This window comes from Bos javanicus, chromosome X (assembly GCF_032452875.1).
Source record: "Bos javanicus breed banteng chromosome X, ARS-OSU_banteng_1.0, whole genome shotgun sequence".
In the NCBI taxonomy this organism is placed as follows: Eukaryota; Metazoa; Chordata; class Mammalia; order Artiodactyla; family Bovidae; genus Bos; species Bos javanicus.
This window is the reverse complement of record NC_083897.1, coordinates 55,288,626-55,312,917: the sequence shown is the minus strand read 5'-3', so window position 1 is coordinate 55,312,917 and position 24,292 is coordinate 55,288,626. Positions and strand designations below refer to the sequence as shown.

At 39.3% G+C, this 24,292-nt stretch overlaps 1 protein-coding gene across 17 annotated transcripts in view; it reads right to left on the bottom strand.

Moving 5' to 3' along the window:
• Nucleotides 1-24,292, bottom strand: part of IL1RAPL2 (interleukin 1 receptor accessory protein like 2) — a 1,479,983-nt gene that overhangs the window by 904,618 nt on the left and 551,073 nt on the right. The gene's annotated exons all lie outside the window — the stretch shown is intronic.

Genomic DNA, 24,292 nt, shown 5'->3' with positions numbered 1-24,292 from the left:
GGACTAAATATATAATATTTCAGAATCAGTGATAATGATAGCCAGAATTCATTTCATTTAAAAACCTTGCACCAAGATATAATAAGAGGCAGCATAATTTTGAAACTGGAAGCAGATTCTGGAATTGGATCATCTATCTGTGAATCTCTGCCCATGTTAGCTGTGTGAGCCTGGGTGAGTTACTTAACCTCTCTGTGCCTTAGTTTTTCTATCTGTAAAATGGAGATCACAATGATGTTCTACCTCATAAGAGTTATTTTGAGGATTACATAATTTAATGTTCACAGAAGACTTAAAATCTGACACGTAATTACCACCTGATAATTGTTAGATAGCTAGATTTAAAATATTGTGCTTAATAACAATCTTGAAAGTCAGCTATGTAAATAGGAATTTTCATCTTTGGGGAAAAGTATTTCTTCAATAAACTATTCTTGCTGTAAGTGGCGATAAGTCAAACCACAAGACATTATTAAAGAATCACTCCCATCTATATCTTTCATTAATTGCGGACAATATATCTAGTAAAAGATAGCTTGATTTTTAAATAATTATCTTCAAAATGTAACTATATATCTTTTCTAGGATAGTCAAAGAACTATGCAAATAAATACATAAGAATGCATAAAGAAGCTGCAATACTGCTCCATCTCTTCATTAGCTTTTGTAGTTTATGAAATGGAATGTGGGAAAAGTCATCTGAATATTGTTGCTCTAGGCACAAACTTTGTAATCATTGTGAGCAACCACCATGTATTAAATATTTATGAACAGCCCAAGAAATACAAAAATGTTGTTAGACAACCTCCCTGTCCTCAAGAGGAAAACAGTCTAGATGTAGAAACAAAACACATACACATACAAAAGAGCTCCCATGACCACTACAGAGCTAGTGAAACTGCAGTTACCACAAGTGTGTTGTCATTATCAGCAATGGAACTGGCTTTCATCTACCTCTATGTGACATTTTAACAGACTATAAGGGAATTTGTGTATATATTTCTCATTTCCTCTTTATTATATATCTATATGGTCACGTACAGATATGAGATTTAGACCATACAGAAGGCTGATTGCTGAAGAATTGATGCTTTCAAATTGTGGTGCTGTAGGCTCTTGAGAGTCCCTTGGACTGTAAGGAGATCAAACCAGTCAATCCTAAAGGAAATCAACCATGAATATCCATTGGAAGGACTGATGCTGAAGCTCCAATACTTTGGCCACCTGATGTGAAGAGCTGACCCATTGGAAAAGACCCTGATGCTGGGAAAGATTGAAGGCAAAAGGAGAAGAGGGCAGCAGAAGATGAGATAGATAGCATCACTGACTTAATGGACATGAATTTGAGGAAACTCTGGGAGACAGTGAAGGACAACAAAGCCTGGTGTGCTGCAGTCCATGGGGTCACAAAGAGTTGGACAAAACTGAGTGACAGAACAACAAATAAGGTAGTCTTAGACCTATTTGATAGAAGAAACTGAGATTCAGAGAGATTAAGTAAATTGATCATGGGCACCTAATAATAAATGGAAGAGGTGAAATATGAAATCTGACTCTACACTGTAACATTATGGATGTTATGTACATTAACAATAATAATGAAACTGATGGCCGAATTGTCCTGGGGAAAGTGATCTATAGGATACATGATAAATGCATTAAAAAAACAATACAATTCTCTTAGGGGCATAACACTATGGCATCACTGATTTATTTCCAAGGGAAAGAATAGCACACATGCACACACTGAGCACAAAACACTGCTGTCACCTACTAGAACAATGGGAATGGGAATGAAGTGACACTAAAACGATTAACAGATCTCATTCCACAGATGATAGTGACATACTTCCTCATTTTTGACTTTGCCTTTTTCAAAGATGGCAATTGGCAGTCACTGAGTTTAACATATTTTGCAGGTCTGATGAACAGTGTTTATGAATTAGCTGAATGCAACATGCCTGTGAATGTGGGCTACTCAGCCTTTTCCATTTATTGTCCCTTCCATTTAGAGGCTTCTCTGGTGGCTCAGCTGGTAAAGAACTGGCCTGCAATGTGGGAGACCTGTGTTTGATCCCTGAGTTGGAAAGATACCCTGGAGAAGGGAAAGGCTACCCACTTCAGTATTCTGGCCTGGAGAATTCCATGAACTGTATAGTCCATGGGGTTGCAAAGAGTCAGATGTGACTGAGTGACTTTCACTCTTCACTTTATTTACCTATCCTTTCACACTCAGTTGTATGCTAGGCCTTGTATAAACCATTGAAAACTCTCCAAGTATTTAGGGTTTCCTCTACCACTCTGGTATCAGAAAACAGAGCTAGTTTACCTCAATAAGTGTAAAGAACACAGGGAACTGGAATAAAAAAGACATTACTTTGAATCTCAGATCCATAGCTGTGTAACCATAGACAGGCTATTTAACTTCACTGAGCTTCAGTTTTCACATCCATAAATCAAAAATAATGTATTTGTCTCCTTGAACATAGAACAGAATGCTGTATACTAAACACCTGTTATGCACTAAGTACTCTACAAGAGCTGATTCACTTTCCCACCTTCTTTATGGCTAGATAATGTGACAGCAGTCATTTTAATCACATGAAATTGTATTTCAAGACCATGACTTTGCCAAAATATATATATATACTAAAATCTCATTTTATGTTGCTAATGTTATGCTGTTTTACTGAATGGCACATTGAATAGAAGAAGAAAATCACATCTTATAAATGCACAAAAGTTCAAATCAAATTATTTCTTGGATAACAAAAAGCTCCACCACCAAATATACAAATATTTGTTCCTATAATCACTGCCATGTTTTTATTCAGTTCCAGATATTCAGTTTCTGTGCAAGAAATTTATAAGTTGTCATATTAACTGTTTCCAGAAGGGATATAATGCAATTGTTGATCAGAATACATAAGAACTGAAGACAAGTTAATTGGGAAACTTGGGACCTTGTTAAAATGAGCTTGTGTGATAATTTCTTTCTGACTTTAGAGCAGGAATCTTTTGTCACTGATACTTTTCACTTATTTACTCTGAAAATATGTCAAGTATTTGAATATAAAAAGAATAGAATACAATACAGAATTAGAATACAAGATACAATTGAATGAAAAAGAGATCTCTTCAAGAAAATTAGATACCAAGTAACAATACATGCAAAAATGGGCAAAATAAAGGACAGAAATGGTATGGACCTCACAAAAGCAGAAGATACTAAGCAGAGGTGAAAAGAATACACAGAAGAACTGTACAAAAACAGGTCTTAATGACCCAGATAACCATGATGGTTTGATCACTCACCTAGAGCCAGACGTCCTGGAATGTGAAGTCAGGTGGGCCTTAGGAAGCGTCACTACCAACAAGCTAATGGAGGTGATGGAATTCCAGCTGAGCTATTTCAAATCCTAAAAGATGATGCTGTAAAAGTGCTGCACTCAATATGCCAGGAAATTTGGAAACTCAGCAATGGCCACAGGACTGGAAAAGGTCAGTTTTCATTCCAATCCCAAAGAAAGGCAATGCCAAAGAATGTTCAAACTACTGCACAATTGTACTCATCTCACATGCTAGCAAAGTAATGCTCAAAGTCCTTCAAGCCAGGCTTCAACAGTACATGAACCATGAATTGACGCTTTTGAACTGTGGTGTTGTAGAAGACTCTTGAGAGTCCCTTGGACTGCAAGGAGATCGAACCAGTCCATCCTAAAGGAAATCAGTCCTGAATATTCATTGGAAGGACTGAGGCTGAAGCTAAAACTCCAACACTTTGGCCACCTGACTTGTTCACCCTGATGCTGGGAAAGATTGAAGGCAGAAGAAGGGGATGAAAGAGGATGAGATGGTTGGACGGCATCACTAACTCAACTGACATGAGTTTGAGCAAGCTCCAAGAGTTGGTGATGGGCAGGGAAGCCTGGCGTGCTGCAGTTCATGGGGCCACAGAGTCACACACGACTGAGTGACTGAACTGAAATGAATTGATAAAAATAAACTAATTAATGAAACAGAATTATCTATGAGAATATCACCAGATTTAACAAACACGTGCTAGTTATCACATTAGGGATTTTTTACATATGACATCTTATTTCTTATTTAACCCTCACAAAAATGAAATAGGTGAAAATGATTTCTATTTTACAAAGAAGTAGACTGAATTTCAGAGAGGCTAAGACATTTGCTCACAGATATTTACTGTTTCTGTCAGGGCAAGAATTTAAACCCAGAGATTCAAGCATCAAGCACAGCATCTTTATTTTCCATCACTGCTGCTGCTAAGTCGCTTCAGTCGTGTCTGACTCTGTGCGACCCCATAGATGGCAGCCCACCAGGCTCCCCTGTCCTTGGGATTCTCCAGGCAAGAACACTGGAGTGGGGTGCCATTTCCTTCTCCAATGCATGAAAGTGAAAAGTGAAAGTGAAGTCGCTCAGCTGTGTCCAACTCTTAGTGACCCCATGGACTACAGCCTACCAGACTCCTCCATCCATGGGATTTTCCGGGCAAGAGTACTGGAGTGGGGTGCCATTGTCTTCTCCAATGCATGAAAGTGAAAAGTGAAAGTGAAGTCGCTCAGTTGTGTCCAACTCTTAGCGACCCCATGGACTGCAGCCTACCAGATTCCTCCATCCATGGGATTTTCCAGGCAAGAGTACTGGAGTGGGGTGCCATTGCCTTCTCTGATTTTCCATCACTACTGCTATGAAAATCAGATATACTGTGATTTCTTCACAGAACTGCTGTATAAACCAGTGATTTATTTAGCTCTCAATGCACAGTATAACATGGAGGCAAGCCTAAGAAGCTGGTACTACTTTAGGACAAGAATCAGTCTTGGGCTCAAAAGTCAGAAGAAATACCTAATTGGGCACTTGAAAAAAGCTAGTAAATGAAACCAGGCAAGCAAACGCAAGTCTGAAAACACAAAGGACAAAGCATGACAGGGCAGATAAAAGAAATGCAATCGCAATAACAATAAGGACATACAGGTTCCAGAAAAATATATATATGTATGTATGGGGACCAGAAAGACCTAAATCCCAGTTTGAGTTCAGTCCCTCAGTTGTGTCCAACTCTTTGTAACCCCATGGACTACAGCATGCCAGGCTTCCCTGTCCATCACCAACTCCTAGAGTTTACTCAAACTCATGTCCATCGAGTCAATGATGTCATCCAACCATCTCATACCCTGTCATCCCCTTCTCCTCCCATCTTCAATCTTCCCAGTATCAGGGTTTTTCCAAATGAGTAAGTTCTTCCAATCAGGTGGCCAAACTATTGGAGTTTCAGCTTTAGCATCAGCCCTTCCAATGAATATTCAGGACTGATTTCCTTTAGGATTAACTGGTTGGATCTCCTTGCTGTCCAAGGGACTCTCAAGAGTCTTCTCCAACACCACAGTTCGAAAGCATCAATTCTTTGGCACTCAGCTTTCTTTATAGTCCAACTCTCACATCCATACATGACTACTGGAAAAAACCATAGCTTTGACAAGAGGGACCTTTGTTGGCAAAGTAATGTCTCTGGTTTTTAATATGCTGTCTATGTTCATTGTAGCTTTTCTTCCAAGAGCAAGCCTCTTTTAATTTTATGGCTGCAGTCACTATCTGCAGTGATTTGGGAGCCCAACAAAATAAAGTCTCTTACTGTTTCCACTGTTTCCCCATCTATTTGCCATGAAATGATGGGACCAGATGCCATGATCTTAGTTTTCTGAATGTTGAGTTTTAAGCGAACTTTTTCACTCTCCTCTTTCACTTTCATCAAGAGGCTCTTTAGTTCTTCTTCACTTTCTGCCTCAAGTGTGGTGTCATCTGCATACTGAGGTTAATCATATTTCTCCCAGCAATCTTGATTCCAGCTTGTGATTCATCCATTCCAGCATTTCTCATGATGTGCTCTGCATATGAGTTAAATAAGCAGGGTGACAATATACAGCCTTGACGTACTCCTTTCCCAATTTGGAAGCAGTCTGTTTTTCCATGTCCAGTTCTAACTGTTGCTTCTTGACCTGTATACAGATTTCTCAGGAGATATGTAAAGTGGTCTGGTATTCCCATCTCTTTTGTGAATTTTCCACAGTTTGTTGTGATCAGAGGCTTTGGAATAGTCAATAAAGCAGAAGAAGATGTTTTTTTGGAACTCTCTTGCTTTTTCAATGATCAAACAGATGTTGGCAATTTGATCTCTGGTTCCTCGGACTTTTCTAAATCCAGCTTGAATATCTGGAAGTTTACAGTTCACGAACTGTTGAAGCCTGGCTTGCAGAATTTTGAGCACTACTTTACTAGCATGTGAGATGAGTACAACTATGTTGTAGTTTGAGCATTCTTTGGCACTGCCTTTCTTTGGGATTGGAATGAAAACTGACCTTTTCCAGTCCTGTGGCCACTGCTGAGTTTTCCAAGTTTGCTAGCATACTGAATGCAGCACTTTCACAGCATTATCTTTTAGGATTTTCATTAGCTCAACTGGAATTCCATCACTTCCACTAGCTTTGTTCGTAGTGATGCTTCCTAAGGCCCAAGTACTTGACTTCACATTCCAGGATGTCTGGCTCTAGGTGAGTGATCACATCATTGTGATTATCTGGGTCATGAAGATCTTTTTTGTACAGTTCTTCTGTGTATTCTTGCCACCTCTTCTTAATATCTTCTGCCTCTGTTATGTCCATACCATTTCTGTTGTTTACTGAGCCCATCTTTGCATGAAATATTCCCTTGGTATCTCTACTTTTCTTGAACAGATCTCTAGTCTTTTCCATTCTATCGTTCTCCTCTATTTCTTGGCACTGACCCCTGAGGAAGGCTTTCTTATCTCTCCTTGCTATTCTCTGGAACTCTGCATTCAAATGGGTATATCTTTCCTTGTCTCCTTTGCCTTTTGCTTCTCTTCTTTCCTCAGCTATTTGTAATGCCTCCTCAGACAAACATTTTACCTGTTTGCATCTCTTTTTCTTGGGGATGTCTTGATCACTGCCTCCTGTAAAATGTCAGAAACTTCCCTCCATAGTTCTTCAGGTACTCTGTCTATAAGATCTAATCCCTTGAATCTATTTGTCACTTCTACTATGTAACCATATGGGATTTGATTTAGGTCATACCTCAAAGGCCTAGTGGTTTTCCCTACTTTCTTCAATTTAAGTCTGAATTTGGCAATAAGGAGTTCATGATCTGAGCCACAGTCAGCTCCTGGTCTTATTTTTGCTGATTGTATACAGCTTCTTCATCTTTGGCTGCAAAAATTTGGCTGCAAAAAATATAATCAATCTGATTTTGGTATTGATCATCTGGTGATGTCCATGTATAGAGTCTTCTCTTGTGTTGTTGGAAGAGGGTTTTTTGCTATGACCAGTGCATTCTCTTGGCAAAACTCTACTAGACTTTGCCCTGCTTCATTCTCTACTCCAAGGCCAAATTTGCCTGTTACTCCAGGTATTTCTTGATTTCCTACTTTTGCATTCCAGCCCCAGAGACTAAGGCAAATATTCAGGAATCCGGAAATTCACAGAAACCAAAGGGCCAGGCTCAGCAATCAGGGAAACAGACATATGGTACTAATAACAGGGATGCTGAAAACCAATGAAGTCACGGCCAGACAACTTCTTATAAACTGTAACTGGACAAGAGATAGTTGCTGAAAGACCCCAGTAAGTATGTCTCACTCTAATACTAATTTCAAATGACAGTTTGAAATTTTTAAAGCATATTCCACCTTTCACACTGAATACTAATCAAACTCATTTTTTTAATGATTTTTTTTTTTACTTTACAATATTGTATTGGTTTTTATCTAAAGAACATAAGGTGAAAAAATGATCAAAAATGTAGACTTATATAGGTTGCATAAAGACCACTTGGGGAAAGAATTTAAAAACACACATTTATAGTAAATTCTGAAGTATTTTTGAAAAAATCACAAAGCTTGCATTTACACTCAGAGATGATTAGGCAAAAAGCATTTCAGGGTGCTGTGAAAAACTCAGCCCTTAAGAAAAGGGACTTGTTTCTAAAGGAATAACAGGTAAAACAGCTAAAAGCCTTCAGCTCATTGTATTGAGAGCACAGAAAATGATATCATAGAAACACTGAAAATCACAAAACACTTACTGCTTAATGTCATCATATGGAGCACATTTTGCTGAGGTAAATATAATGACTGGGAACACATCATTCTCTCCTTTAGTATATGTGTTACAGGGACAACACATACTGGGGGAGAGATGTTGATCCATGAATCTAAATGGAATTCAATCTATTTCTCTAGAATCATGCCTCTGTAGTATAGTTGATAAAATAAAAATATGTTGCCTTTTGTCCAAGTCATAACCACAGATGCCATGTACCCATCTCTGATATAAAAAATATAACTAGGTTAGGTGGGCCAAGCTTAACAAAAGTCTTTATATCTCAAAAATCACATTTTGGGGTCCTTGTTTAGAATAGCCCACACTAAATGCCAACTCCTTACACAGGCTGAGCTCACGGCCTTGGGCTCTGAGCATACCCAAATTGTCTTTTCCATATCCAAATCAACATGGCTCTTGAGTTAACAACAAGAACAATAATTATAAAACCTACTACTTACTGCATACTTACTACATGTCAAGCATTATGCTATGTACTTTATCTCATAGAAATAAAAGCAATGCTCCTGCTCATGTCAAAGGCCAACCCCTCAATTTATATTCAGGATTCCATCTCCTCCTGTTTGCCCTTCCTTGATTTCTTTCCTCTAATGGATCACCTCTGGTGGCATAGAAAAATACGCTAGAATTTTCCATATTTGAAAAAAGAGACCCTTCCTTGATGGCACATCAAACTGCCATCTTCATTATCTATGCTTCTTCATAGCAAAACTTCTCAAAAGGGCCAAATTCAATGGCTGTTTCTGCCCTCCTGCTATAAAGTTGACCATGCCCTCCTTCTTGAAACACTCTTCTGTCTTAACTATCATAAAAGGTAGGTTTCCTTCTTTTCTTTTTGTCATACCTCTTAGTCTCTTTTGCTGGTTTTTCATTATCCACACCCCAGAGACTGAGCCTGAGCCCTCACTTCTTTTTCTAAGGTCTCGGTCTTTGCTTACCTCATCCAGTATCATAATCTCAAAAAATAGTATATTGACTACTCTCAAATGTATATCCCTGTTCCCTAATTCTGTGAACCCCAGGCTTATAGAAAACCTGCCATTTTGAAATTTTTATATTCATATTCCACAGACACTTCACCATCAAAAACCAAACTTTGCCATTCCCACAACTTATGCCCCAATCTACTCCTCTCACTTTTCTCCATCTCAGTAAATGATACCACCACAGAACCAAATGCTTAAGCTAGAAACTGAGGTATCATCCTTTATCTCAATCTCTAAATCAATCATCTTCACTCATTTATTAGTAGTATTAATAGTATTAACACAAATCAATAATAAGAGGAGCTATTCCTTCTTGAACACCTAGTATGTGGCAGGCACTGTCTTAGGTGCTACAGCTGTATTAATTCACTTAATCTTCATACCAAGCTTTTGAGGTATGTACTATCATTATTCCCATTTTATAAATGAGAAAACTAGAGCCAAAAGATGAAGTTACTTGTATGAAGCCACACATCTATTAAATGATAAAGCTTGGATATGAATCCAAAGCATCAGGCTCCAGAGTCCATCCCCTTCCACACTACACTAGGCTGCCTTATTTTGGAGTGATGTAAAATGTGTCTATGCACTTACTAGATTTTTTGGATGGGCCACTACCCCTTGTGTATGGAAAATAGCCTTCAATGACAAGCTCCCTGTGATTCAATTAACCTTCTAAGATATACATTACTATATATGTGGAAAATTAAGCTCAGAAATGTAAAGTAACTTGATTAAGAACATAAAGCTAGTAAATGTTGGAATTAGAATTTAATCTAACTCTTCATGATTCCAGGGGCCAAAAATTTAACCACTAGGCTATATTCAGCCTTCCTGAGTTTGCTGTATGGACAGATGCAAACTGGCCATCATCCATTTCCTCACCACCACACTTCAGATTGCCTGGAGAAGAGAATGGCAATCCACTCCAGTATTCTTGCCTGAAGAATTCCATGGACAGAGGAGCCTGGTGGGTTACAGTCCATGGGGTCACAAAGAGTCAGGCATGACTGAGCAACTGACACAAACTTCAGACTATCAAATCACAATCAAGCTCTTATGGTGCAAACATGACTTTGCCTTAAGATCATGAAGTGATTAGCAGCTATTCTCAGTTTTAAAGTCTTATTTCTTTGTAAGTCATTCTGAGACACATGAAGCCATCCTGGGAAAGAAGGACTAGTGGAAGACTAAAATGAAAAAGCAATCTTTGTCTGCTGGGCTGGCTGTGTGACTTCTTTCATGTACAAAGATGAGACCCACTTATTGGTTGGGCAGAAACTCAGGAATTATTTCTCTAATAAGAGACATAGAAAGCTGGTATACATGCAGTTACTTTTTTGAGGGGGTGTGTTCATCTGAACTACTTTTGTAAAATAACCTCCAGGATAAAGAGCACTGACTGTAGTAATGAACTAGAATTACACTAAAGTCCATCCATGTGAAAATCAAATCCATAGCTCTGGCCAAAGTAAGTTAGAGAAAAGTCACACAAATTACAGAGTATCCTCAAAAAAAGTTATTATTATTATTATTTTTTACAAGGAAGCCACAAGTCAAAGCACTAAAAGATTAAAAACATAGAGGAGCTCTAGGAGAATGGCTACAGGGAACCATTAAAATTTTATCTATATACATAAAATCTAACTAGCATGCAACTAAATTTTAAGGGGCTTCCCAATCAGAAGTTCTGCCTCCCAAATATATACATGCTGGGCTTGACTTTATTTATTCTATTAATTGCTCAGTTAAAAACTACTGTGATGATGGGACTTCGCTAGTGGTCCAGTGGTTAAGACTCTGCCTTACAATACAGGGAATGTAGGTTTGATCCCTGGTCAGAGACCCAAGATCTCATATAACCAAGAGACAACTAAGCCTATATACTGCAATAACTGAGTTCAAGCACAACAAATAGAGAAGTCTGTGTGCTGCAACAAAATGTCCTGCATGATGCAACTGCTGCTGCTGCTGCTAAGTCACTTCAGTCGTGTCTGACTCTGTGCGACCCCATAGACGGCAGCCCACCAGGCTCTGCCGTCCCTGGGATTCTCCAGGCAAGAACACTGGAGTGGGTTGCCATTTCCTTCTCCAATGCATGAAAGTGAAAAGTGAAAGGGAAGTCGCTCAGTCGTGTCCAACTCTAGCGACCCCATGGACTGCAGCCTACCAGGCTCCTCCGTCCACAGGATTTTCCAGGCAAAAGTACTAAGACCAACTAAATAAATACATGATGTCAGTAGAGGACAAAAGGAAAAGCATAAGAATCAAAAACAGCAAAAGAGGAGGGAGAGAGGGAGAGATGGGGGAGGGGAGGAGCCCAGAATGAAACAAAAAGATATGAAGCACATGACTGAGGAGACATTAAATAATTAGCTTTGAGATTAGAAAGATAATTGCAAAAATACTTACACAAAACTGCTTACATGGACTTTATCTTATACTACATCTTAAGTCACAGAACTCAGTGCTCGTTTAATGAAAACACATTGCATGTGCAAAGCAAAATGTATTCATAATCACTATAAATTGTAATTCATTATTTTCAATAGCAGGACCAGACTCTTAGGCTGTCTCTGATAAAATGTACATAGTATTTTCTATGTCTCTAGAAGGTTGTTGACTCTCATTCAGTGTTCCTTGGCTCATGTCTCCTATGTCATCTACATACTTATCACCCACGTTTTTCCACATATGCTTATTTGGTTCTTTGCAAATGGAAGGGGACCACCAGCCGAGGAATGCAGACAGCCTCAAGAAGCTGGAAAAAGCAAATAAATACATTTTCCCCTAGTGCCTCCAGAAAGGAATACAGCCCTATCCACAACCTTGTTTTATCCCAGTGAGCCTCGTTTTGGACTTCTGGCTTCAAGAACTGTAAGATAATAAATGAGTGTTGTTTTTAACCACCAAGTTTGCTGTAATTTATTACAAAAGCAGTAGGAAACAAATAGAGCTCCTTTCCCATTTCTTTGATTTCAAAGCCCTTTCTCTTTCTCCATTACTAATCTCATGCAATTTTTTCAATGAGAATATCAGCAACTCAATCTCTAATCTTACTTTATCAAGCACAGGCTGCCAAAACCAAGGAATGTCTTCATTTTCGTACACTTCTCTTCTCTCAGCTCTTGTCATTTAGTCAAAAAAAATCCAAAGATCTGAAGGAATTAATTTGTAGCCACAAGTGACATCTGTCCCCTTCATTTATACCATATTACAACTTTCTCATGTGAGTGTCTTATATTATTGTCATCTCTTCCTCTTGGGCTGCTTCAGAGGGTATAAGAACAAAAAAGAGACACAGTCACATTAAAAACATTACCTGGCTTTCACTTGCAGAGACAAAGCAAAGGCACCCTTGTATAACATAAAATGCCATACAAAGGGGCAGAATTTGACATGAAGAAATGGATGTTCCCACTAAATTCATGCCTCCTTGCTGGTATAGAAAGGAGAGAAAGACAATTGAAGCAGCATGGTGATGGAATAATTATTATCAAAAGTTCTACTGCACTCTAATAATCATTAAAAGCCAACTAGGAATCCAAAGGTCTTTCTCTATGTACAATAATGTGACAGGTCTCATTAACTCAATCAAGTGTCACTGAATGGCTAAATTGCATGCCTGTCATTTTGTTCAATTCTAAGGGTGATAGAAAATACAGTAAGGTCATAGTCCCTTCACTGTGGGAGTTTATAATCCTATCCTATTAGGTAACAAAATCAGCATCTATTAAAGAATCATAAATTAGCCCAATACAATATGTTATCAAGAACTAAATCTTATGATTTTTATTCAGTGTACTAATACAGTTCAGAAAAAGGTGAGATCAATGAAGGGCAGAGAAATCTTAAATAGGTGTCCAGATGAGAAAGCCATTTTTTTGCCATTGACTTTATTTTTTCAGCACAATTTCTATTTTTGAATGAGGATGAAGATAACTATAAAGGTTCATTCCCAGATCAGGGCTGGCCTATCTGAGTCACTCTGCTTTCCCTGCTATTGAAAGCAGTACTCATTACTCCTAGTACTCATGCTCAGAGAGACAGCTAGAATAATAGAATAAACGAGATGGGAAGAGACTGGAAAGAGGCAATAGGTAAAAACAAAACAGAATCTAAAGCAAGGCTACAGAGAAAGAAAACAGTGACATCTATCAACTTTCAAAATGACCACTAGAAGCTCCTTGTTAAAGCTCACAGAACTGAGAATAAGCGGGCTGTAAGAACTAAGTTTAGCACCTTCCCAAATGCTGCTTTAATGGCACCAAGACACGGCTCTAGTTTCCATTCCCTCTCTTGCTGTTGCCCACCAGGAGCTTAAGGACACTAGTTGAAGATGTATTTCAGATTGTTCGCATCAGAAGTCACTGACACTGGGCCCTGTTCTCCAAACCCACAATACTATAACCAAGATAATAATAATGAAAAGAAGCTAAATCTGACTATCATGACAGGACTGACAAAGTGACCACATTGTAAGTGGCAGCCTGTAATTCACAAAGATCTAGAAGGTATACAGTTCTGGCCTGAAGTACATGGTGTATAGCAGACCTTCAATATATGCTTGTTGAATGAGTGCTCAAATGAGTGACTGTAGAGTACAACAGAAGCCCAAGAATATGGAGACTTTCTAGTGTAATACCTTTAACAATATCATGAACTTGCTTTTAATGAATATTCATGGGACTCAGGACACAGTTTCACAACGGATATTCTTAGGCTTGCAATCCTTGCCTGTCTCTTCATTCTCCTCTAATACCACTCCCTCCCACTTGCTCACCAGGCTTCAAAGATGTTCTTTCAAATCCCCAGACATCCTCTGCTTTCTATCACCTCAGGGAAATTGCATATTTTTTTCTCTGTCCAGAATACAACCCCTTCTCCTCAACCCACTACCACTGCCTAGCTCCCACTCATCCTTGAGGTTCCTGGATTTTTCAATCTCCTATCTGAAGCCAGCTATAAAAGTATGAACTGCTAAGTGATTTATAACATTCTTGTAATTAAGGAAAACAGCTGATGTCAGAAGAGGTCTATAATAGCATATCGTTTACTGTCACAGTTGGAAGAATAAGCTGATTAGATCATGTGTCTTGACCATTGTTGTTGCTGTTTAGTTGCTATTTTGTGTCCAACTCTTTTCCTTCTCCAAGGGATCTTCCTGACCCGGAGATCGAACTTGCACGTCCTGCATCGGCAGGCGGATTCTTTATCACTGAGTTATCAGGGAAGCCCCTTGCCCATTGTACTAATTCTTAATTTTTGTGCCTAGTGCAGCCTAGTAACAAATAAAGATAGAATAAAGGTAAATTAAATAGAGTTGAGACTCAGTCATTCCCTTTTTATTCCACAGTCCAAGAATCGGTCCCTTTCCTCCCTGTACATTTCCTCCTGCAGCAGAAACTTTCCCACTACTGCACCACCAATCTCCTCTGTATATTCAGGCCCCATTCAAAACTCAGATAAATGAACCTACTGAAATAATGGAAAAGTAACTAAAACCCCAGAAGAATGGGGCAATTAGTATAATTCTGTTTCTATCCTCCAGTCTCTTCCAAGGCAAATGAACCTATGGGCCACCTACTATCAGAACCCATTCCAACTACCCTCCATATGAACAACGTGCCTTCACAAAACAGCGTATATCAGATACAGTGGCATGTATGCTAATGCTTCTGTTGAGGCAGATAACACACACCATTTTATTTGCCTTTATTATCCACTAAGCAACCCACTCCAGTGTTCTTGCCTAGAGAATCCCAGGGATGGGGGAGCCTGGTGGGCTGCCGTCTACAGGGTTGCACAGAGTCGGACATGACTGAAGCACTTAGCAGCAGCAAGACTCCACTAGAAATTCATTCCTTGGCAATACTCTCATTTCCGTCATAGTGGGACTGATAGCATGGCCTCCACAAACATCACGATGCACAGCAACTTCTCTCTTTTTGCTATGTGACAGGGAATATCTATAGGTCAGTTGCAATTTTTTGGTCCAAAACAAGCATGATAATGAGATGCTAATATAGCATAAGTAAACCCCTACTTTATGTCATTGATAGAGACAGAGACACTGACATAAACACTAATAGTATAAGGCACAGTATGCAGACCACCAAGAGGGTCTCCTGAGGGTATAGAAGCATAGGATGAAAATTACTGACTGTAACATATTTTTGTCATTCTATATTCTTCACAGGGTGCTGTTTCATGAGTGCGATGGTTGCCTCTTGAAATTAAGTTCAAAGACCTTTGAAAATATTTCAAGTTTCTCAGTTGCCATTTGCATTGCCCTTCTTGCCATCATAATAAACTGCATTTTTCCTTCTCAAACTCATTAACCTATGGAAGATGAGAGACAATTCTTATTAGTGTGGTTGCAGAACTGACAGAAAAGGGGGTCAGAAAGGCACCAAGATTGTATCTGGGCACATGGCTCAGGTTCCTGCCACAAATGGCATTCGGTCTCTCAGTTATCAGATCCTTCACTGTGTGTCTGCACTTCATCCAAGACTGTAACCAGAGAGAGCAGACCATCTCCAAACCGTAGTTCAGAGACAAGGTCATCATACTTCCATTGCTCACGCACCTCATGGGGCCCAGATACTGCTCTCTTCTGAGTCACTACTGATGGTTCTTTAAGACCCCATATCCCACATTAAAAGACTTAGATGAAAGTCTGCTGCTGCTGCTGCTGCTAAGTTGCTTCAGTCATGTCCGACTCTGTGCGACCCCATAGATGGCAGCCCACCAGGCTCCCCAGTCCCTGGAATTCTCCAGGCAAGAACACTGGAGTGGGGTGTCATTTCCTTCTCCAATGCATGAAAGTGAAATGTGAAAGTGAAGTCACTCAGTTGTGCCCGACTCTTCGCGACCCCATGGACTGCAGCCTACCAGGCTCCTCCGTCCATGGGATTTTCCTGGCAAGAGTACTGGAGTGGGGTGCCGTCGCCTTCTCTGGATGAAAGTCTGCTATCACTTATTTCCAAAACTAACTGATTCACCTGTGGTCTCTATTGACGACTCCAAACCACTTCCCAAGCTTTCCTTCCTCAATTACCTGGTTTCTCTTTACTCACTCTTTTGCCAATGCTTTTCAAATATGTGTTACTCCTCGCCCATCACAGACACTCCAACCCCCCCCCCCAAAAAAAAAAAAAAACACACACACAAGAAGAGGGATAAAACAAATTTGGCCTGCTTTTGCTGCCATTTGAGAAGCCAATTATTTTTCTCCTTACATTCAATGTCAATTTGTAAGAAAAAAAAAAAAAGTTATCTCAACACCTACATTTTCTCAGCAGCCCTTTGCTCCCTACCTTATCTTCTTTCTTCCATGATCATCAAAACACTGCAATTATCTCAAAGGTCACATATTACCTGCTTTTCTTCACTGTCTTTATTCTTGAACTCTGTTGATTTCCCTGAGGTTGACCATCCCCTCTTCTTCACTTGTCTCTTCTTTGTTTTTTGTTTGATTTGGTAACTCTCCAATTCTGGTTTACTTCTTCCTTTTCTAACCAGTTATTAAATGTCTCCCCACTCATTCTTTATCTCATCCATGCAGGTGGGTATTAAGTACAGTTCCACTTTCAGGTCTCAGTTCTTTTTGTCTCAAGCATTTCTTGTTGGGGTAGGAAATTTTTATATAAACTCAGAGAGGAAGATTCACAAGCTTACAAGGGCCAGATAGGTAATGTAAACAAGTGGAGAAGAAGATGGATGGGCATAAGATAGAGTTAGGGATTATAGGATGCTGGGGGTAAATTACAGTGTTAGCTTCTATTTCTACAGGGGTAGATGCTATACAGTCTCAGCCAATGTGTGGCACCTAGGCCAAATGTGTCAGCTCTTCCAATTTTTCAGCAGAAATCTGAAGTTTAGATCTCTATGCTAACTCTCAAAATTTTCAGATGTTATTCACTGATGCAGGTTTTATTTTTTTTTTTTATGATGAAGATTGTATCAGTTAGGATTGCCTAGGTTATACTGTATTTACACATGATCCCAGATTTTCAGCTTACAACAGAAGGTTGTTCTTACTCACATTACAATCCCATCAAAGATCAGTCATATCTCTGCTGCACATCATGTTTAGTCTAGGACTTAGGCTGACAAAGATTCTTCTGTCTAGAATATTGGTGAACTCATGGCAGAAGAAAAAGAAAGAAAGCCTGGTGAATAATGCACTGAAACAATGTACTTAAATCATGCTTTAAAGCTCCTCTCAGAAATATTGCACAGAGGTGACTCTGCTCACATTTCATTTGCCAAAACGAGTCACATGGCCAAGGCTGGCCACATCAATGGGAAGGAAGAGTTTAATCCTCTCCCAGAGAAAGGCAGCAAGTATTTGTGATCAATAACACAGTCTGCTCCCCTAGACAAACACAACTGTCAGTGGACCATTACCAGTCTGTAACACCTAATGTTCAGTAAAGAGCAAGAACAGAGACTCAGGAAATCTGATTTGTCATGGACACTTAAGACCCCAGGCAAGTTATTTCATTAATTGGTCTCATCTGTAAAATAAGGGACTCAGAATAGATGATTTTTAAAATTTCCTTACAGACCTACTATACTGAGTGTGTGAACAGTTGTGTAAAGATAGAAGACAATTGAGCCTGAACCTTCAGAAATGTTTTCATCCAAGTCCCAGTACTTCATTTTCAAAAATACTTACACATTTTTACTTAAATATCTAGCCACCAGTATACAGAAGTTCCTAACTCAAACTGGTCTTCATTCCAAATCTGATTTTCTTATTTGTAAATGGTTCCACTATCTAAACAACCCAACTAATACGTGTGGATTATCCTTATCTCTTCTTTTTCTAGTCTCCTATCTCTAGCTGGGACTTCCCTGTATCTCATGCAGTAAAGAATCTGCCTGAAATGCAGGAGACCCAGGTTTGATCCCTGGGTTGGGAAGACCCCCTGGAGAAGGGAATGGCAACCCACCCACTCCAGTATTCTTGCCTGGAGAATCTCATGGACACAGGAGCCTGGTGGGCTACAGTCCGTAGGGTTGCAAAGAGTTGGACACTGCTGAGCGACTAACACTACTATCTCCAGCTAGTGATGAAGCTCTAAAAATATTGTTTTCTTGGTATTTCTTCCAGCCATCCCTTCCTTTTCAGACTGATTGCTATCAATAGCACCCATGCATTTTATCTATTCATACCTAAATAGCTGGCCTGCCTTACTATCTTGGTTCTTGCCAGTCTTATTTTTGAAGCATTCAGTTCAGTTGCTCAGTCTTGTCTGACTCTTTGTGACCCCATGGACTGCAGCACACCAGGCTTCCCTGTCTATCACCAACCCCTGGAGTTTACTCAAACTCATGTCCATTGAGTTGGTGATGCCATCCAACCACTTCATCCTCTGCCATGCCCTTCTCCTCCTACCTTCAATCTTTCCCAGCATCAGAGTCTTTTCAAATGAGTCAGTTCTTCACATCGAGTGGCCAAAGTATTGCAGTTTCAGCTTCAACATCAGTCCTTCCAATGAATATTCAGGACTGATTTCCTTTAGGATGGACTGGTTGGATCTCCTTGCTGTCCAAGGGACTCTCAAGAGTCTTCTCCAACACCACAGCAAAAGCATCAGTTCTTTGGCACTCAGCTTTCTTTATAGTCCAACTCTCACATCCATACGTGATTACTGGGAAAACCATAGCTTTGACTAGATAGACGTTTGTTGGCAAATAATGTCTCTGCTTTTTAATATGCTGTCTAGGTTGGTCATAACTTTTCTCCCAAGGAGCAAGCATTAGTGTTATCAGAAATCATCTACTTACCCCATCCACCTAATCCCACAACCTCACCCCTATTCAAAGCCTTCAGTAACTTCTTGATGCATTCAGGTCAAAGTCTAAAGGTCAAACTCCTTCAACTGACATTCAGGTTGCCTTCAGTAACTATCTGTATAACTATAAGCTGTTCAATAAAAAGATGTTCAATGTCACTATTAGAGAAATGCAAATCAAAACAACAAGGTACTACCTCACACCAGTCACAATGTATGTGTGTGTGTTTTAGTCACTCAGTCATATCTGCCTCCTTGTGACCTCATGGACTGTAGGCTACCAGGCTCCTCTGTCCATGGAATTCTCCAGGCAAGAATATTGGAGTGGGCAGCCATTCCATTCTCCAGGGTATCTTCCAGACTCAGGGATCAAACCTGAGTCTCCTGCATTGCAGGCAGATTCTTAACCATCTGAGCTACCAGGAATGGCTACCATCAAAAAGTCTACAAAGAACCAATGTTCAGGAGGATGTGGAGAAAAAGAAACCCTTGAACACTGTTGGTAGAAATGAAAATTGGTTCAGCCAACACTTAAAACAGTATGGAGGTTCCTAAAAAAAATTAAAAATATCAATAGGACTACCATATGATCCAACAATTTCAGTCCTAGATAAACATCTAGAAAAAAAGTGAAAACATTAATTTGAAAACATATATGCACCCCAATGTTCATAGCAGCACTACTTACATTTAAAGAAGCAACCAGTGCCCATCAACAGACAATTGGGATAAGATTTGGTATATATACACTAGAACATTAGCCATAAAATAATGAAATACTGTCACCTGCAGCAACATAGATGAACCTAGATAATATTGTGCTTAGTGAAATAGGTCAGAAATAGACATACAAATACAGTATGATATCATTTAAATGTGGAATCTAAAAATAATAGAGATGCATGTATATGCAAAACTGACTCACAAATATAGAAAACCAACTAGTGGTTATTTAAGGGAAGAGGGAATGGGGAGGCAAGATATGAGTATAAAATTAACAAACTACTACATATAAAATACATAAGCAACAAAGATAGATTGCATAGAACAGAGAATTATACTCATTATCTTGTAATAACCTATCATGGAGTATAATATGCAAAAGTACCAAATCACTGTGTTGTGCACCTAAATCTATCATAATATTGTAAATCAACTACACTTTAATAAAAAATTTAAGCTGTTCAATTTCCCTGAGCCTAAATGTCCCCACTTGTGAAACAGACTTAATAAGTTTATCCTACTGACTTCAGAGTGTTAACATATCATACAAAAAATGGCGATATAAAATATGAAGGATGTAAGATAAACCATTCCTTAAGCAACCCAGAGTTTCTGCAACTGCAGATGCAAATAATTTAATGGAGTTTTATATCACCAAAATTATGTTTCAGAAATGATTTGCCCAAAGAGAAACCATCTAATGATTTGTTTAGAAAGTCAGAGGTTAGAATAGATAACCTGTCTCAAAGGTCTATTCCAACTCTGAAATTTTGTGAGTCGCTCATAACTATTGTTTATATTAGAAACTGAGGGTAAAAGTAATTAAGTTACAGAAACAAAGGAATGCTTAGCAGTTAATACTATGTGATCTGGAGTCAGCCAACATGGGCCCAAATCTTGACTCTCTCACTTAATAATTGTGTGAATTTAATAAGGTTAATTAACTTGTAAATGCCATTACCATCCAAAATCTGTTTTGTTTATAAAGACAAAAAAAAAAATGAAGTTATCTGAAAGTGCATCTATACTATGCACTTGCTAAAAAAAGAAAAAAAAATTTGATGTATTCACACAGAAATAACTCCAAGAGATGATATCATGTAAAAGGGGAAGGAGATCAATATTTACAGTAGAATCCAATTTTTGGACATATTTGTTTATAGTTGAATGGGGAAAAATGTAGAAGGATACACAACAGAGTTAAAAGTGGTTGTCTCTAGGGTAGGGATGGCAGGGTGGGCCTGTGGATTAAGGGGCAGGTATTTTCACTTCTCTACTCACACTGCCATACTAATAGAATTTTTCACAAGTTTGCATCATTTTATATTGAGCATTTTCCAGGGGAAAAAAAATCCCATCTAGGGATGCTTGTTCCAATTCGAAGCCAAGGTCTTACTACTTCAGACTAAAAATAAACCCTATTACAAAACATCACCAAAGTCCAACAGAAGTAGATCTCAGAAAAGTCTTAGCCCTTTCCTGCTAACCGATGTTTCCAGCAAAGGAACCTTCCCCTCACCTAGTCTTCCCATAAGTACTTAGGAATGTGAAGGAGTTGTGATCATTTATTTGCCCCTGGTAGGTAGGTATGTAGATTTGTAGCTAGAATCTGCAGAACAGTTGGGTGGGACCAGGAGAGGATTCAAAGAAAATAAAATAAGGATGACAAAAAGATCTTTCAGAGCCTGGTAAAATTCCCACTCTATGCAAATTGTGTAGCTCAAAGCTGCACATCCCTAGGGGAAAGTGTGGGAACCTGAGAACCATACTTTCATCTGGATACATAATACTCCATCTACCACTACACATAACCATCCCTTTATGTCTCTTGACATTTTCCATGAAAGAAATAACATTTCAACCTGTGTTTTTAGTTTCTTTCTGCCAGTCTCACCACTATCCTGTTCTGACAAGCACAGAGAAGTAAAAGCAGGCGACCTTTAGAGAGTACTACCACAGACCAGATGCTGAGTTAAGCCCTTTACATGGATTATCTCGCTTAATCCTCTCAACAGCCATATGAAGGAGGTAAAATCATTTCTTTATTTTACAGTTGAAGAAATAAGCCTCACAGAGGTCACCTCATTGATAAACAGTGGAGTCAATTGCCAAGTAATAGGGAACATCATTCAAAAAGATTGAATCAAAGGTCAGTGACATCTGGATCATGGGACTCACTATATAGGACAGGAAGGACACTCCACTGGGGGGCAATAGGCAGCCATGGAGAATCTGGGATGAAGGCAGCAAAAACATGTGGTAGTAATGGAAGTAATAAAAAATCACAGTCTAATAATAATAACCAATATTTTTAACTTTATATTTTATATTGTGTGCATAGTCGCTCAGTCGTATCCAACCCTTTGTGACCCTGTAGTCTGTAGCTCACCAGGCTCCTCTGTCCATGGGATTATTCACACAAGAATACTGGAGTAGGTTGCCATTTTCCTCTTCTAGGGGAATCTTTCTGACCCAGGGATTGAACCTCCATCTCCTGCATTGGCAGGTGGGTTCTTTACCACTGAGCCACCAGGGAAGCCCTTATGTTATACTGGAACATAGACAATTTACAATGTTGTGATAGTTTCCGGTGGACAACAAAGGGACTTAGCCACACATATATATGTATCCATTCTCCACCAAACTCCACTTTCATCCATAGCTAATAGTTGTTCACTACCTACTAAACAGGCTTCTCAGGTGGTGCTAGTGGTAAAGAATCTGCCTGCCTATGCAGGAAACACAAGAGAGATGAGTTCAATCCCAGTGTTGGGAAGATCCCCTGGAATAGGAAATGAAACTCCACCCCAGTATTCTTGCTAGGAATATTCCATAGGCAGAGGAGCCTGGCAGGCTACAGTCCATATGGCTACAAACAGTCGGACATGACTAAGCAACTGAGCACATGTATTCCTACTAAACAAATCATCTGCAGCATCTCATTAAATTCTCCCAACATAATCAGGTGAAGAAATGACTCAGAAAGCTAGTGTGGATCACCCAAGTTACCAAGCAGTAAAGCCAGGATTTAAACTCCAGATATGCTTAACTGCAGAATACCTAATCTCTATAGATATTATGTCTACCCTAATTTTTATGAATCTCTAATACTTAGGATCTTGGCAATATTCAGACCATCCCATCTTCACTGCATATGAATTGATAAGAGTATAGATGTTCAGCTTCTCGGAGTCTGCCCTGTTTTCCAACCAAGTACCTAGTTATCTATGCTAGGGTTGTGGAGAAACTGGAGAGAGCCATTTCAAGGTAGAGTCTAGCAAGGTGCAAAGAGTTATCAAATCCAAACACCATTTGCTGAAGTCTATTTTGATGTGAGCAAGCAGTCAAAACTGGAAGTAAATATATTGAATTCTACAAGTTTGGGTTTGATCCAAGGTGATTTCTTCCCTTTTTAAGCACCATAAACCTCTGCAGCTGAGACATTTAGAAGCAACCTCACCAAGATGCTGTACACGTACTGAGACCCACAGTCCTCCTCTAGAGCCCGTTTCCAGAATACGTCAAAATGACAATTTCTAGCTTAATAATTGTATTTTTAAGCCACAGTTAATCTAGCCAAAAGATTAAGTCGTCAGCAGGAAGTGTATTGCCAACAAAGTCTAAGCTCTATGCTTGTAAAAGGCAAACAATTTGAGCATTCTGAAATGTTTATAATCGAGGTGTCCTTTTCCTGACAATTCCACTCCAATGAGTCTTTCAGAACACTCAGGAATTATTCAGCAGCTGAATTATTACTACCAATTTCTTTCCAGTTGCACACCCCCTCAGAGATACCATCCTTCCTAAGGAAGCCACCCCCAACAGCAGCAGCAGCTGCTACCAAAACCCAAAATAAATTGCTTGTTTTGATGCATTGGGCAGAAAAGAAGGTTTCCAAGAGTGCTGTTAAGCCAGTCTCGAGACAAGAGTTGACCATAAAGCAAGGAGAGGCCATTTCATGTCTTTTGTCAAAGTCCAGCTTTCTCACCCAGATAATCTGATTTACAAATTCCAAACAGAAATCATCACATAGAAATGGACAGGTTTGCAGTCCAGTGTATACAGCAAAGAGAAACTACTGTCCCCATGAAAGGAAATAGCTTATCCTGTTGATCTTTGTTAGAAAACGGTGGCAGAAGACCCGGAACGGGCCAGTGCAGAAGTCCTTTCCCTCTTAAACTGGGAAATTGCATTGAAACTGTTTCCAAGTGCACTTGCACCATGGATGAAGTCTAGCCTATACGCTCAGTGGTTTTGATACCACAAAGGACTCTTCCTTCAGAGAAATAAGACACATTCAAATGGCTGTGCATCACCTAAAAGCTTAATTTTTTTTTTTCTATCCAGAATGTTCTCCTTTACCTTGTCCATTTAAACTCTACCATTTCACAAGACTCAGCTGCAGTCTCAAAGGCTGAAGTAGTGCAGTAGTTCTCAAACTTGGGGGCACAAGAGAAGCCCTTGGGGGAGTTTTTAAAATGGCCTATGTTCAGTCCACTCCTTAGACTAACTGAACCAGCATCCCGGAAGAGTTGGGCCCAGTCATCACTACTAAAAAAAGTAAATAAATAAACTAATGACTGTAATGTGTATTCAGGTTTGAGAGTGCATAATGAGG